This window comes from Atractosteus spatula, chromosome 3 (genome assembly GCF_055471065.1).
Source record: "Atractosteus spatula isolate fAtrSpa1 chromosome 3, fAtrSpa1.hap1, whole genome shotgun sequence".
Classification (NCBI taxonomy): domain Eukaryota; kingdom Metazoa; phylum Chordata; class Actinopteri; order Semionotiformes; family Lepisosteidae; genus Atractosteus; species Atractosteus spatula.
Window position 1 is genome coordinate 42,652,056 of NC_142708.1, and position 17,616 is coordinate 42,669,671.

The 17,616-nt window shown below is 39.1% G+C and overlaps 1 protein-coding gene across 2 annotated transcripts in view; it reads right to left on the reverse strand.

Moving 5' to 3' along the window:
• Positions 1 to 17,616, reverse strand: part of uhrf2 (ubiquitin like with PHD and ring finger domains 2) — a 147,193-nt gene that overhangs the window by 107,972 nt on the left and 21,605 nt on the right. The window contains exon 2 of one of the 2 annotated variants that reach the window (XM_088910809.1): positions 9,783 to 9,859. The exons of the other annotated variant lie outside the window; for it this stretch is intronic. The gene's annotated coding sequence lies outside the window, so the exon portion shown is untranslated. The remainder of the gene's footprint in view (positions 1 to 9,782; positions 9,860 to 17,616) is intronic. 2 annotated transcript variants of the gene reach the window in all.

A 17,616-nucleotide genomic window follows, 5' to 3' on the forward strand; every position in this document is an offset into this window, starting at 1 on the left:
CTTCCAGAACATTCATAAGAGGATACTCTTGAAGTTGAGAAAAGCTGATTTAATGAGATGGTCATCTTTACAGAGCATACTATATGGTATTATATCCACTGTAGAAATAAATATACTTCCATTTTTATCTTCTATGATCCCGATTTAACTCCACCAAAATTTCAAGAGCAAACTAAATCCCATTTTATTTGGTTGAGAGAGCAGCTCTACTGTGTCACACGTATAATTCACAGCATCCTAAAGATGATGGTGGATTGGCTATACCTAATTTAATATATTATTTATGAGCTTTTAAGTTAAGGGCCTTCAAAACTTGGCTGTATATTGTTTTCTTGGCACCCCAGTGAGGAAGGACAAATCAAACCAGAATCTTCTACTGGGGTACTGTTTTGGAATCCACTGGACTTTTTAAAAAAATATAAACTGCTTTCTTCACACTAAAATGAAATTTCACAAATTCTCACCAATCTGTAGTATTTTTTTATTTACTACTCTTTAGTCATTCACTTATTTACCATGGTCTTTTGAAAAAAGTTCAAACTGAAGTTGACACAATTTTTGATTATAATAAAATGGTGTGCTTTAGGATCTATTTGGTTCTCTAGGTTTTTATATTTTATGTCTCAGACTCCACACCTAGGGGATACCATAGGATGTCGCCTTACATTTTCATCCAGTGGCTGATTTGGTTTCAAATCTTCTACAAATGGTCCTCTGGTCTTATCCCTACTTAAATAACACACATACTATATATAAAATTAATCCTCTCCTAGTCATTTATATTTGGGACAGAACTGGATGGTAGTCTTAGTGGGTATAACCTGGGTATACTAGTTGATCCATTTTAGCTGCTAATAAATCATATGCAACACTATATAGACAGTTCCAGATTGGAATTGCTTCCAATTGTCTCCATCATATAACTTAGACACAAAACTAATTTCAATTTTAAAATCAGACAACATTATTATCACATTATTGTATCATAGAACAGAGGTACAGTAATCATGGTGTGACAGCCACTTATTTTCTTATGCTTTAGCAGTACCATTATAGAGCAATTCAAGCTTTAATATTTTATTCAAAATCGGAATGTTCAAACTAAAGACTTCTAAGGGTAAGATAGGTTATAATAAATATTAGAAAAAAACTGCTGAGAAAAAAACAAAAAAATGTGAACATGAACACAGTGTTTCATGGTAGCACCTTTGTCAGCACATACAGCCCTGACTTCCTCCTTAGTCCTCATGGTTGGGTCTTTACTTGACATTCAAGGAACCTCACAGGGATAGGTGTTTTTCATCCCCAAATCATGAGAGCCACTATTATTGCATACAGAAGCTGCTCAACTAGCAGTGTGGCACATTAAGGTAATTTCGTGCACCTAAACTATTTGAGTTTGCTGCAGTAAAGCGTTAAGTGATAGGGTGTCTCTCTTTAAGATTATCTATTCATTTCATTTTGTTTTTTGTTTTAACAAATTGCTAATGCAAATCATGATTGCTTTAAAAGCAACAAAATATGAAAACTGTGCAAGGATCTGAATACTTTTGCAAGGCACTATATAGAACAAACTACAGTTCCAAAATGTTCTGATTTGAAAAAAAAATGTATCTACATTATGTATTAATATCATTCATTCATATTTATCCATATTCATGTTTTAATTCCCTTAATTTTATTTTGTTTTAAAAGGAGTGTAACTTTTTTTCTAAAAACACAGAAGTAAAAAAATAAATACAGCTTAGGATATACAGTATGAAGACACTGGAGAGGCTGGTCTTGTCCCACCTGAGACCCCTGGTCAGTTCATCACTGGACACCCTACAGTTCGCCTACCAGCCCAGTGTTGGTGTGGAAGATGCAATCATCTACATGCTGCAAAGGGCCTACTCCCACCTGGACAAGGCTGGCAACACTGTGAGGATTACATTTTTCGACTTCTCCAGTGCCTTCAATACTATCCAGCCCTTACTGCTAGGGAGGAAGCTGGAGGAGATGCAAGTGGCTACCTCCATGATCTCATGGATCATTGACTGCTGACAGGCAGACCATAGTTTGTGAGACTTCAGAACTGTGTGTCTAAACAGGTAGTGAGTAACACAGGGGCTCCTCAGGGGACAGTTCTTTCTCCGTTCCTCTTCATCCTCTATACTTCGGACTTTAAATAAAACTCAAAGTCGTGCCAGCTGCAGAAGTTCTCAGACGACAGCAATTGTGGGATGTATCAAGGGTGGGCAGAAGGAAGAGTACAGAAGACTGGTCAGCAGCTTTGTGGAGTGGTGTGGGGAGAACAACCTGCAATTGAATGTGGCACAGATGAAGGAGCTGATGATAGATATCAGGAGGAAAAGGGTCAGAGCCAACTTTACTTCTTGAGGAGGCTCAGGTCCTTCAATGTGTGTAGTAAGATGCTACATATGTTCTATCAGTCGGTTGTGGCGAGCGCCTTTTTCTACGCGGTGGTATGCTGGGGCTCTGGGATTAGAGCAGGGGATGCTAACAAGCTGAACAAGCTCATCAGAAGAGCAAGCTCTGTCACTGGGTCTGACCTGGACCCCCTGGAGGTAGTGGCTGAGAGGAGAATGGTGTCCAAACTAGAGGCCATCATGGACAACGTCTCCTATCCCCTCTATGACATGCTTGTGAGAATGAAGAGTACAGCAATAGCAATAGGCTGATCCAACCACGGTGCGACAGGGAGCCCTACAGGAGGTCATTCTTGCCTTCTGCCTTAAGACTGTACAGCGCATCAATTTTGTGTCTTGGCAGGGGCAACATTGACATTGACCTATTTTTGGACTAAGCAGTAAAACTCTCTGCATACATCTGGCTTTTCCTGTTTACAACTGTTTTTTGTGCAATATATGCCACGGACTTCTAGGGGTGCAATATATTTATATTTATAATGTGCAATACAACTTTTTGTGTACTGTTCTGGTTTGTTATTTGTATATTCTGGACTGTGAGCAACTCTTCTTAGTGCATTTATCACTGACTGTACTGATTGTATTGTATGTACTGTATTGTATTGTTGTATTATTGTATCATTTCGTCATACAGTGCTGTGTTGACTGCATTAAGCGCTGTTGCACTGCATTTCCCTCACGGGATCAATAAAGTATCTATCTCCATCTATATCCCACCCTGACACCAAATGCTTAAATTGGGGACTTTTAATTGTAATGAATATACCAAACAAAATAAATTAAATGCCTCCTAAATTTAAGAATGATTCTAAGTGTGACCACATAGTTTCTGGTACAATTTAATGGTGGTGTATTTAAAAGAAGACAAATTTGAATGAAAAACAAAGGTTTATTTTACAAACATTTCAAACTAAATAAAAAATAAAAGACACACAAACTATTATCTATACATTGTTTAAAAAGACTGAGTTTATTTACAAACCCAGGGGTTCTACAGGCTTCAAATCTACCTTCACTCAATAATGGCACAACCTTAATACAGACTAAATCGATGTTTCATGTGGGGTCGCCTGATATGCAGACAGGGTCACAGGAGATTTTTATGAGCTGTTATTATGGATCCCACAGGAGTTCTAGGCAGGGAAATCAGAAATACAGTACATTAAAAAAGTTTCAAAACCAATTGTAACATACCATAATTTCAATATAGTTCAGGTGGGTAGCTGCGTCAGCATGCGTAGGCTGCAAAGGAACAAGTAATAGGTTTATTCCATGCTGAAAAAAAGAAGAAAGAGAACACAACGTTTCGGCCGTGGAGCCTTCTTCAGGTGTGAAGGTGTCACACCTGAAGAAGGCTCCACGGCCGAAACGTTGTGTTCTCTTTCTTCTTTTTTTCAGCATGGAATAAACCTATTACATAATTTCAATATATTCAATTCGGAGCTTCCCTCATGCTCATGAAAATAGTGTGCGCGCTATAGGCGCTATAGTAACCATAACAACTTGCACGACCACTCGTGACCCAATTGCAACCTGTCAAACCAACGTCACCCACTGTTCCGTGCCATATGGTAGCAAGTGTTACGCGTTTTAGTTAATAAGCCAGGAAAATGAAGACATTTCTCTGTCCGGTCGCCTCCACCTCGATACCGACATGTGCCAGTGAAATCGATGTCGAACCTGAGATCCCAAAGTGTAACTGAGCACAGAAATATGATAAATTGTTTCTTCAGTACGGATTTCTGAGTATCCGGGAAAACAACAAGGAAAAGCCTAAATGCCTGTTGTGCGGTAATGTACTCTCCACAGAAAGTATGAAACCAAACAAACTCAAAAGACACTTCGAGACCACTCACAAGGAATACTTGGGCAAGTCAAAATCTTTTTTGAAAGAAAATGCAATGAGTTGAATAGGCAGCGTATTCAGTTTAGAAAAGCCATGACAGTTAACGAGAGGGCTTTTAGAGCATCTTTTGTAGTTAGTTACCACATTGCTAAGGCTATGAAGTCACATACCATTCTGAGACTCCGATACTGCCAGCAGCTATTGGAATGATAAAAACAATGTGTGAGGAGGTAGAGGCACAAAATATGAAGACAAAACCATTATCAGATAGCACAGTGAAATGGAGAATTGATGCCATTGCCTACAACTGAGGGATGAGCTTTTGGCATTTGTCATAGATGTAAAAAAAAAAAAAAGAATTTGTCAACTTTTTGTGCTATCAGCAGAAATGTGCCTTCTTGCCTATGTAACAGACATTTTTGGGAAACAGAATGAACTGAACATTAGTATGCAGGGAAAAACCAAAAACATCCTGTAGCTCAGTGACCGCATTGACGGATTCAGGGGAAAACTAGTACTATAGAGAGAGCGCCTTTCAAAGGCTAACTATGGCCCATTCCCCATCCTCTTGAAGTTTCTGACAGACAATGGTATCGATGACCACTACCCCACAAAAGCAATGAGTGATCAATCATCTAAAGAGCCCTTCAGGAGCACTTTGCCTCTTACTTTCCTGAACTGGACATGTCGAAGTTTGACTGGGTGAGGGATCCATTCCACTGTAAAGTGGGCAGTGCAGGCCTGCCTGCCAGCGCTGTAGAACAGCTGATCAAACTGTCAGGTGATAGGACTCTACTAGGACTGCACTCCCGGGTATCACTGGAGGAATTTTGGTTTGGCACAAAAGGTGAATACCCAGAATTGTCATTATGTGCCCTAAAACTGTTGATCCCCTTTCCAAACACTTATTTGTGCAAAACAGGATTCAGTGCTTTTCTGTGCATCAATTCAAGGTACCTCTTTGGTAGGTTAGGATGGATGTAGGTTGGATTTAACAGCGGAGATGAGATGCGCGCTTTCAACTATATCCCCAGACTTTGATAAGCTGCAGCGCAACGCACAAGCCCAGCCCTCTCATTAGACACAGTGAGTGAAAATGAAAAGGTGCCCAAGACTGTCCAGTTACTCTCACTGATTTAATCAGGCAGAGGATTGCTGACAGCAGATGTTTGATAGAATTTGAGCTAAATCACCAGATTAATGTGTACCTGCATAATGCTATAGTAAAAATGTTTTGTTATTTTCTATTACACATGTATGGATATGGTTTAAAAGCACTGTATTTGGTTGGTTTGGTAAATATATGTCATGATTTGTTAGCTCTTCCTTACCTGTGTTTTGTGTGTGGTGTGGCTACTTATGTGGAATTGTTATTTATGACACAATTAAAATAAAAGGAAAGGGATAAACATGCTTTTATACATGTAATAACAAGTCTGTTATGGTATAATGTAGAACTGTTATCTATAGTAGCTTTTTGTTGAAAAAGTATTCTGGCTCGGCCCACAAATTCCACATGATTTTCCCATTTGGCCCACTTGTTAGTTTAATTGAATAGCCATGCTCTAATTAATGGGGTCGCGAGCATTGTGGGACATGTAAGATGACCAGGGTAAGAGTCATTCGTGACAGGTATTTCTGGAACGATATGCTTAATATACCTGATATACTGTAGATCTGAGCAAAACTGCCGCCAAGAAGAACCAGCTGACACGCTTATGAAAAGGGCCTATTCAATGAAACAACAAGACACAGGTGAGCCGCATCAGGAAACAAAATATAAATGCCCCGGAAGCAGTTAACCAGCACAGAAGCCAATAAGGTGAATGCGGTTTGGAGGAGAAAGAGGATTTAGGATTGTGTTTATGAAAGGATTAAAGAATAATGGACTAACGAAAGGAAAAAAGGATTACAGTTTACGGATTGTGGCTCGGATACGGCGTGGATATGTATAGATTTACGGACTTTGGAATTTGGATAGTTTAAGGACAGAGAAAACGGATTACGGACTGGGTTTGGAAGATAAACTGACAGGAGAAACGGATAAGAACAGTGGTGTGAGTAACATATCTCATTTACATCAACTTTTCCCCCGGCGAGACCACAATTGGTGGAGGATGCGGGCAGCCGCTGCTCGGGACTGAGAATTGTGGAAATAAAACTATTTTTTTTCATTGTTTGTTGTTTTTTTTGCGAGTGTGCTCCCTCTAAGGAAAACGGAACAATTAATACAACAATAGTCCCAAACCACCCTCACCCAGTTTAAGGCTTTAAAAGGACAGCAAGAAGCTATCCAAGTGCAACAGGAGGCGAATAAGATTCAAACTGAAACTAATCAATGAATTATAGATGAATAGAAATTGGTGAGGAAAGAATTACAAAGATTAGGGGAGGAAATCAGACAGACCCCAGTAACAGGGAAAGACACCAGTAATGAACAAATTGGGCTCCAAAAGATGATGGAACTAGATGATGTGGATGCTTATTTAACTACTTTTGAAAGAACAGCCACAAGGAATACATGGCCCAGAGAGCAATGGGCAGGGAAAGTAGCGCCTTATTTAATTGGAGAAGCCCAAAAAGCATATTATGATTTAAAAGAAGAGGATGCAGAGAACTATGAGACTCTGAAAAAGGAGATCTTGGTGAGATTAGGGGTAACAACGGCAATATGAGCGGTCTGGTTCAATAACTGGAGGTATCAAATGGACAAGCCCACTAGGTCTTAAATGTTTGACCTGGTACATCTGGCAAAGAAATGGCTCCAGCCAGAAGAATTAAACTCAGGACAGGAGGTAGAAAGGGTGGTATTGGATCACTTTGTGAGTAGTCTGCCTGGAACAGGCAGTTGACTTAGTGGACAGACAGCATGCCACTGAGGCCTTGATTAGGGAAGAAAAAGGGGAGAAAAGAGGAGAGGAGAAACCTCAAGAGTTTTGGAACTGAAATGAGGTATCAGTTGTTAAAGTACAGTGATTACCGAGGTCCTCCACAATTTAAGAAATCCCTTCAGGAAAGACTGGATCAAAGGCCCCAACCATGGGAAGAAACCCGTAGATGCTTTAATTGTCACGAAGAGGGGAATTTAGCCAGCCATTTTCCCAGCCTGTCTGAACCCATGAAAGTGGACACCAGAGATGAAGCAAAGTGTAACTACCTTACAGCACGTGTCCCAGCCTGTGAGGATCCCCACATTACTAAAATCAAGGTAGGGAGAGAACCTGTGGAGGTCTTGTTGGACTCTGAAAGTATGGTGACCCTGGTGACCCCTACAATACTACCCGAAGAAACAGAGATCAGGGAAACGAAGGGGATCCCTATTACTTGTATTCATGGGGACACGAACGTATATCCGTTGGCAGAAATTAACATTTCTACAGAAAAGGGAACATACAGTTCGACTGTAGGAGTGGTTCAGCAGTTTCCTTACCCTGTGGTGTTGGGACAAGACTTTGGCCAGGAATATATAAGGCCATCGAGAGGTATTGTCAGGAATTCCCGGAGTGTCAGAATACTGCCCTGCAACTTTATTATAGGAACCTTTTGATTCCCCTCCCAATTATTGAAACTCCTTTCGAACAGATTGGGATGGATTTGGTGGGACCCATGATCAGAACCACAAAGGGACATCAATATATACTAGTAATAGTGGACTATGCCATGAGGTACCCCAAATCCATTCCTTTGAATGCTGCCACAGCCAAAAACATAGCTCGAGGGCTTGTACAACTTTTCTCTAGAGTGGGAATTCCTAAAGAGATCTTAACAGATCAAGGAACTCCTTTTATGTCAAAAGTCATGCGAGACTTACGTAAGCTATTAGGTATTCATCAAATTCGAACCTCGGTCTATCACCCTCGAACAGACGGTCTAGTGGAACGTTTTAAGAAGACCCTGAAAGGCATGCTGAGGAAGGCCATGCAAAAATTGGGATCAGCTGCTCCTGTATCTCATGTTTGCTATTCAAGAAGTACCGCAGGCCTCGACCGTTTTTTCTCCATTTGAGTTACTATACTCTCGGAGACCAGGGGGTTTATTAGATTTAGTTAAAGTACCTTGGGAGCATCAACCTTCACCTCTACAGACCGTCATTAAACATGTAGAACAAATGAGAGAAAGAATAAACATCATTGTTCCCATTGTGGAGAAAAACCTGGAGAAAGCTCAGGTACAACAAAAACAAATTTATAATAGGGGAGCTACTGCAAGAGAATTTCAGCCTGGGGACAAAGTACTGGTATTGGTTCCAACCCCAGAATGTAAATTCTTGGCCTCCTGGCAGGGGCTATATGAGGTGGTGGGAAAGGTGGGACCAGTCAACTATAATGTCAAGCGACATGACGAAAGACGTGAGCAACAAATCTACCATGTCAATTTATCAAAGAAATAGCATAGTGCAGAGGTTCTGCTCACCCACTTCTCCCCTGATCCTTTGGAAGAAGAAACAGGTGCTGTAGCCATGGGGGACTTGGCTCCGGCTCAGAAGCAGGAATTACAAGAATTCCTATCACAAAACAAATATGTTTTTTTCCTGGACACCTGGTCTAACTCATCTTATCTAACATAAGATTATCACGGAACCAGGGATATGAGCCATTACAAATGTGTCTTTCCATCATCTCTCATGTACCATCAGCAATACTGCAATACAATCCATACTTCATTCATTCACAATCTAGTATCTGGAAAAGTGTTCTTCTTTGCACTGAGCAACGTATCTGCCTAAGCCAGATATGAGTAGTAAGGATTTGAGATTTACAGGAGAGTGGCAAGGAAATGATTTACAGGGTCAGTGACATCTGTGGTCTATCTAATTGCAACACAAAATACATACTGTTATTCACACTTTTCAGAATATTGTTTTTAATATTAGCTTACAGTATCTTGAATTATGATGGACACGGTGTCATCTAAAAAGGGTACACATTCTAACTGTTTTGCTATGTTCTTTCCATATTATAAACACATTTTTAGAATCTTGCCCAGTAGCATGTGGTTTCCCCACTTTAGTGATTCAAAGGCTTAACGATATGATGCTTCCAGGGCTTTTACATATAATATTATTACTCTCCCTTGTTGCAACGCACGAGTTTGTGCTAAATAAATTAAGATTTATCTTTAAAAGTAGCATGTATTGTCTCAAAACGATGTTGGAATTTACAAGCTTCAAGCTTTCATTATCTAGCTCTTTATAACATAATGGACATTGTATCATTGGTTCATCCTGTTCACCAGTTCATCTGGGACTTAATATTGCCTTATGATTTTTACCAAAATTCCATTACTGGTATTTCTACTCATACTAGTACCTCAATGCTTTCATTGTAGCTGTATGCACATATGCTGTAGTCTCATTGTCACTGGTTTGATTCAAATATACCGTTACCAACCACTAATGCATTTCTGTGGGTTAATTACTATCCTGCGTCCTCCACTGAGATCTCTGTCATGTTTTGTCAGAAACACAACTGTAGGGTGAGTAGAGATATTATTGATTGTTCCACTACCTTTCTTTGATCCACCTGAATGGAGATCGCAGACTACTGTAGATGTGGGCCATGGAGGTGTTTCTAATTTACAGAACCTATGAATTAGAGAATAGAAAGATTGAAAGTGTAAATATTTATGTCTGCTGTAAAATGGTTTTATGTAAAAATTGAAAGCAAATTATTTTTTTTATATTTTCTATGCAAATTTTCTAATTTGCATAGTTTACTCCAGAGTATGATTTGCTAAAAAAAATTAAGTTTCCATTTATGCTGGAAACAACAGTTGTATAAAAAAACAAACAAAAATAACATTAAAGTTTTTCACTTTACTACAACAAGATAGTAAATTTAAATGTGCCCATTTGTAGGGAGAAAATAATGGAGAACAACATTTCTGTCTCTACTGACAGCTTTGGGTCACAAGTTCTGTTTCCCTAAAAAACTGATAAAAATAAAACTAGTAACCGTTATTACCAGTCCATTCCATTAGACACTGTGTGGTCAGAACTTATTTCATTGTAAACAGGTATCTTTCTCACTAAAAAGCAACCTTTCAACTCGTGACAAAAATCAGGTCTCACAAGTAAGTGGATCCTGCAGAAGGAGTCCACAATATTCAACATGGCAGAAGACAGCATTTGAATCTGTTGCCAAGAAAGGAGATTTAAGTTCAAGTCCACTGAGGAAAGTCTGTCTGCCAAAGAGAGCAGGTGTTCTGTTAGTCACGTACTGTACAGACAGACATGTCTTGACAGACTTTACGAAGAACTCAAAACATAAGAATGGTTAAGAACAAGAGGATTTGGCTTCTCTAGTCCTTTAAGTTGAAAACAACTGGTATAATAGTTGCCACAATTTTCACTACCACTTCAACCACACTGAATTTATTTTAAACTGTTGACATCAATGATGTAAAAAACCTCTCAGCCACGAGAAAGGTATTACACAATCTACATTTAAATTAATGTAATGTAAACCAAGTTTGTCAAATTTCCTTTAATGTAAACACAGTGTAAATTGGTCAACATTACAAATAACTGTGTAGTGGTTAGGCAAGTAGGGTTATTTAGTCCCAATTTCTCAGACCAGCTATTAAATCTTGGTAACAAAATTTGATGGTAACATTCATTGATGGTATAGGAAAAAAAAAATTCAAATTAAGCACATAATCAAGAAATTTGTGCAGGTACTGTAAGTCACCATGTGATGATCTCACCGCGGGCAAGAGTGGGAGTTTGTACAAATTGTGATGTGAATTTTACACATTACAATTAGTCCCTGTATTGACTAATGTAATGTGATGAACTAGCGAATACTTACAGGTTGTGCACCACACATTTCACAGCAGAGATGTTCCAATGTGATCTGCACGTAGATTTAACAACTAAGTAGTATTTGCTGCAAAAATCAAAATTGAAAGCAACATTTTGATTTCATTAAAAGAGATGTATTCACAAGCCTGCTTCTTTACAATGTAATAAGGCCACTTCACTTCACCAGATGTTTGGTTGCCTCATCTGAATGGCAGAACAAGGTGGTGCACATATATTTTGTGATTTAAACTGGAGGTTTTACACATTACTGTGTACATTTTACTTTTATTGTGGTTTGAAGGGTACTCATCCATGCTGATTGTTTCTAACCCCAAAATATAAAAATATAAAAATAGCATTGCAGTTCCCCTTTAAATTTAAGAATGCAAACTGTCAATACGTGTATTTTATGTTACATTTTGTGTACTTTCCTAAAAAAAAAGAAAAAAACTGAAATTGGTGTATATTAAACCTTGGGTGCTTTCTGTGAGGAGTCTTTAAGTTCTCCTGACAGCCACATGGGTTTTTGCTGTGTGCGACAGTTTCAGACCTTAGTCCAAAAGATATGCTCACGAGATTAAATGGCATCTTAAAATTGTCCTGTGTGAGCATGAAGTGATAACTGGTGTCCAGTTCAGAGTGCTGCTGGCCCATTGTCTGCCAGGATAGGCTCTAGCTCACTGTGACCCTGAACTGAATTAAGAGGTAACTGAAAACCAACGGATAATCATAATTTGGCAGGGAATTTAAGCAGAGCTACACTGTGGCCATAATTTCTAGGGTATTATAATCTGGGAGCAGAGGTGGAGAAATGATGCGCCACATGTTGCAAGTACCAGAAGACCAGCAGGAGAGCTGTGCCACTTGTACCATTATCTTTAAAGGGCAGTCGCTTTGGTCACTGCAGATGATAAAACATGGTACTCTGAAGCAATTCCTCTTTGAAAAATGTCTTCTGAGCGAATTGCAGAGAAGCTGTTTAAGGCTTTCACTAAGGTAGGTTCCTGAAAAACTCACTGATCGCGGCACTTCATTTATGTCCCAAATAATGTGGAACGTCTGTTGGATTTTGAATGTCAAGGTTCTTCGGACCTCACTTTACCAGCCCCAAACTAACAGCCTGGTCAAGAACTTCAACCAGACCCTGAAAAATATCTGAAGCTTGTGACCACTTATGGTGGAAACTGCAATAGGTCCATTCAAGACCTATTTCTCACTGAACACATGGAGCTTCAAATGTCTACTAGATTTTATTAATTTGAGCTACTGGATGGGAGACTCCAACAGCATTCTCACATGGATAAAGGAAGGCTAGGAGAACAACCAAACTCCCTGACTGTCCAAAGTACAGCGTCCCAGACCTGAGTAAACAATGAGCATGCAATTCTCAGTCTAAAAATCTTTAGAGCACAGGAGCACCAGGGAATAGGGTGCTCATGTTACTCCCAGTGTCCTCCTCCAACTGTTAGCAAGGTGGCAAAGGGTGTTTAAGCTCACATAACACTTGGGCATGTGGATCATTAGGTTTGTAGGTCTGACCAGCCCAACAAAAAACATATCTATCATATCAAATCTGTTGAAGGCTTGTTGAGAAATAATGTGGGGTAACATTCCCACAAGTCAGCCTGTTCAAGGATGTTAGACTCACCAGTTCCCCATCAGGACTGAGACAAACCTGACCAGAGCAAAGAATCAGCTTGTGGTTTTTTGAACCTGGAATCTTTTGGTTTGAAAGAATATAAAGTTTTTTTCAGACCAGCTAGGACATGCAAACCTAATCATCCACCATGGCTCCAGGTGTTGTGGTACAGGTCAAACCCTACTGCCTGCCATATCACAAAGAACAAATACTGTACTTCAGAAGAAAATAAGAGAAAATGGTGATTTTGGTGGTTACTTAGGATTCTAAATCACAACGCTGTAGCTTGTTCACAGTGCCAAAGCCTGGTGGACTGATTTAGCACCACATTGACTTTAGGGAGCTCATATGTAGTGTCTAGTTTTGATGCATTTCCGTGCCTTGGGTGGACAAACTGCTAGAAGAACTTGGCACTCCTTGTCATGCTGAACTTTATAAAAGCATACTGTACATGCATATTTCTCTAAAACTAGATCCTCATGAAAAAACAGCACTCTGGTAAAGTAGGATGCACTAATTCATCACTGCTGTATGCCTTTTGACTTCCATGAAGTGTTCCCCTGCAACATTTCAGAAATTGCTGTACATGTATAGGTTGCCACAACTTAACCAGAAGTAAACTACAGCCTATCAAGATGATGCGGTCATTAACAGCCCGAACTGGAGCAGCTATAAGGAACACATGTTAAAGCCAAGGATTCCTGGGGTTTTCTGGCTTTTATGGGCTGTTTATCCCAAACATCTTGATAGCAGCCTCTTTAACCAACCAAACAAAAAACGAGTCCCTGATATGGTCCATTCAGGTCATTAAGGACTATCTTTGCAAGGATCTGGTCTTGTGCCGCCCTTATTTTTCACAATCTTTTATTTTGCCTTCAGGAACAGGACTGGCAGTCGTGCTGCCCCAAGTGGTTGATGGATAAGTACGCCCCATAGGCTACCTAAGTCTGCAGCTCCAGCCACAAGTACAATAGTACACAACTGAAAAAAGTGCTTGGTGATGAATGGTCTATAAAAGCCCTTCGGTACTATCTGTTGGGCCAACCATTTACCCTGGTGATGGACCAGACTCCACTGAGGTGACTCCATCAGGTCAAAGACTCTCACCACCGAGTGGCCTGATGGTATCTTTCCCTGATGGCGATCTACTTCTGGCAACAGTCCGTGCGCAAATATCCAAAAGGGTGACTGCCTGTCAAGTCTCCTCCAGAATGAGTCGTCACTAGTGCTCATCCGGGAGGACACAACTGCTGCTAACCAACAGCTTGACATATAGCAACTGCAGTCTTCCCTATATAAAGTAGTCATGTTTTCACTAGTGTGTGAGCGTTGAGCTGGAGTCAAGATGCACACTGTGGGAGAGCTGTAACAGAGAAAAATCTAAAAGACAAAGGAGACACAGGAGAAAGAGAGAGAGAAGTAGCCTTGATTGCAACAGAGAAGCTGGTGGCTGCCAGAGAAAAAGTATAAAAAGACACAAGCCACAAAGAAGAGCTTTTTTTTTTCTCCGAATGTTCTTTCCATTTGTAAACAGAAAATAAAAGAGCACTGCTGCACTGTTTTTTATTAAAAAAACAATGTCATTTTTTATCCAGTCTGTTACATAGTTAACAAGTTTACATAGTTACAAGAGCAAATGCATCCAAAAACTTTGTGGTTTGCTTAAGATTTACTCTAGATGCAAGTCAAATATATATCAACCACAAACAGACTGAAATAGCAACTTCAAACTGAAGTCTGTGTTAAGAAAGTCTGAAAAATGGGGGAAACACCATTGGGATTAGCTTCTTCCTTGCTCCTTTTTTTGCCACCTTGAGTTCTACAAAACATACAGTACTTTAAACCATTGGCTTTTTACCATTTGGGCTGCTGTATGGTCAACAGCCATAATCAATTTCTGGGGTACTGGCCGATTACTCTGATGCTAGACTTTTATTAAAAAACAGCATCCTGTAGTCCTCTAGGTTATGCAAAATCATCAGTATGCCTTTTGGCTTCCATGAAGCCCCTATAACATTTCACAAACTGACAAGATAGGCTGCCGAAACTTCACCAGAAGTACACTGCAGCATATTAAGATGATGATAAAGCAGGATTACCTACAGTTAGTGGGCCAATTGGCCACAGGAAATCTACAAGCCACTTGGCATATACAAGATGCAGTATAAAAGGGTGACAAAAATGACAAAGTGCTAATTTTTGCCCATCTCATCTAAATCGCCAGCTAAACTGCAGGACCTCTGTGAAGTAATTTAAACAGCTTTGTTGGCATAAATCCTCTCAGATCTATCACCTGAAAAACAGGTGAACAAGAGAATTTATACTTTCTAATGAATAGAGGATGTATATCCTTCTACTTTTTACCATCTTTTTGGCATAATGTTTAAAAAATGTAATCCCTGATCAGAGAGCAGTGTTGCTAAAAAGGAAGAGAAATATGGACATTTTCTCTGATATTCCAATAGAAAAAATATTTAATTCAACATAGCATTATAAACCCCTACCAGGAGTCAAGGTGCCAGGTGAAGTGCATAGGTACATGAACACTACCAGCCTTTGTTAAGAAAATGATTTGTAAAAACAGGACTGACTCATTTAGATACCTGTTTTCTGTTTCTGCTCTTAATCTTTTACCATAAAAAATAACCAGCTTCCATCAACTTCAGTATATAGTACTTTATGCAATATCTCCTCAATTTGTTTATTAGGAGTTTGTTCTCCCTTAATTCTGTGTAAAGATTTTATAGGAAATTAATTTATAATGAGCAGACAAGAATGGCAATAACAATGTGCCATTCACTCCCACAATGAACACCACACACTGGTACAGGGTTGTACTAATTACAAATTCCATTCACTACTGAAGAGTTGAATGCAGATTTAAAAATATGCCTCAAACATAACCTTTAAGTCAGTTACTGTGTAATTAAGAATCTGGCTGGATCAAAACCATTAAGCACAGGGGTCCCTCAGGAACAGGTTTGGGAACCTCCATCCTAGATCTTCAAATGAGCTAAAGAAAATCCTCTGTGCTTTGTGTCTCATTTTAGTATTCACAACAGCCCTGAAAAAAAGCAGATTTTGCATATGTAATTTATCCACAGACCCTTCACAAAGATCAGCAAGTACAACTGTGGACTAAAATGTAACAATCGTTTTACGTCACAGTCAAAAATAATACATTTAGGACTGGTGCTAAAAAATGTCTGAGGGAAACTGGTATGGTACAATATAGCTATTGTTCTTCTTCTTAAATTGTTCTTGACCCCGACCCCTCTCCTCCATAGCATCCTGTGGCTGTTGAATTGTTCTTCAATTGTTGTCTCTCCCCAAGGGAGACTCTGCCTACCTGCTCACCTTGATGTCACGGCACATACTAGCCACTAATCATTTAACACATCACCGGTACATAGTCCTGTAGAGAATATTCAGCTTGTCTGCAGTAGAGGAGCCATGCTGCAAATCTAAAGTGCCCAGAGCCTGCGCTCAGGTGAGCACCTCTGCCAGCCAAGTCACTTGGGAGCCCCCATAAAAGATATTAAATCCTACAAAATATTTTAATCCTATTAAAATAGCCTAAAAAATTTTATTTTCTTTTAAAAAGAAATATTTATTTAGGTGCAGCAGAGGAAGAGCACTTATTTCAACAGTCACATTACAATCAATTGAGATTCATCCACATCACTTCTGTCAAGCAACTGTAAACTGATGTGGTATGAGGTGTCAAATTACATTTTGTCATTTTTCTGTTTTGGTATTTTGATAGTAAGCAAGGACAGATCATAACCTTTGGGCACTATGAAGAAGATTTTCAAAGGGAATTACAATTTATGTCCTGCATTTTAAAATAAATAATATATTAAGATGTTTTAAGTAAAAAAAAAGACAATTATCAACACTTTACCTTGAAATAAATGTTTTGACATTAAACACTTAATTTTCTCCTTAGCATAAAATGTGCAATTTATGAGTCACCTTACAGCCCATAAATGTAGTAACAATGTTTCCCCAATGTTCTAGTAATAAATCCTAGTAGACTACATGTAGAAGAATGGTATTTGCTTGACAATACGTATAAAAACGTAGGCATGCTTCCAGAAATCTCTTGGAATTTACACACAAAAGTAAAACTCTCTCAGAATCTCAACTTTGCTCCATGTCACAAGAAAAATAAACAGCAATTAAGTCACGGTATTGAATTTTACCAGTCTTATTAGGCACATAAAGCAGTGTTCCAAACCTTACAGATATTTTAATAATTTGCAGTTATCCTGTAGCAATTTGCACTGTATTTTTCAGCTGTCTCATTCTGCAGTAGAATCATAGTTGCATGACCTTTGTTGAGCTCTCTTTAAAAAAAATAATTAATTGGCATGCTGATCAGAGAAACAGAAGTTATATAAGCTACAAAGATATGATTTTTTTGTCAACACACTACGAAAAATAATTTAAGAACCCGCAGTTGTCTCAATAGAAGAATGGAAGACTCTGGAATAGACCTGGCCTTCATTTTGAGTTTAAAATTAAAAAGCAATTATCCCTGAATTTCAAAACATATGTGGATGGTTTACATTCTTTTGTCTAACCATTCTCGTGTCACCCCTTCCTTCCCCTTCACCTGGTGAATGTGAATACACATTGCATGCAAGCTTTCTACAGCACTCTTCTCAAAAATAATTCTGAAAAAAAGGGTTGCCATAGAGACCAGTATGGTACAATTTTTTTTCCACAGTGGCCATTTTTGAAAACCTCCAGACACTATGCAATATATGGCAGGTCTGAGTTCTTCCGAGTCATAAAATGGCTTCACATGCAAAAAAACAGTGCATTTTCACATTTTAAGCATCTTTTAAAAGTTGAATTCTAAATGCGGTTCACTTAATCAATGGTTACCCTAGAG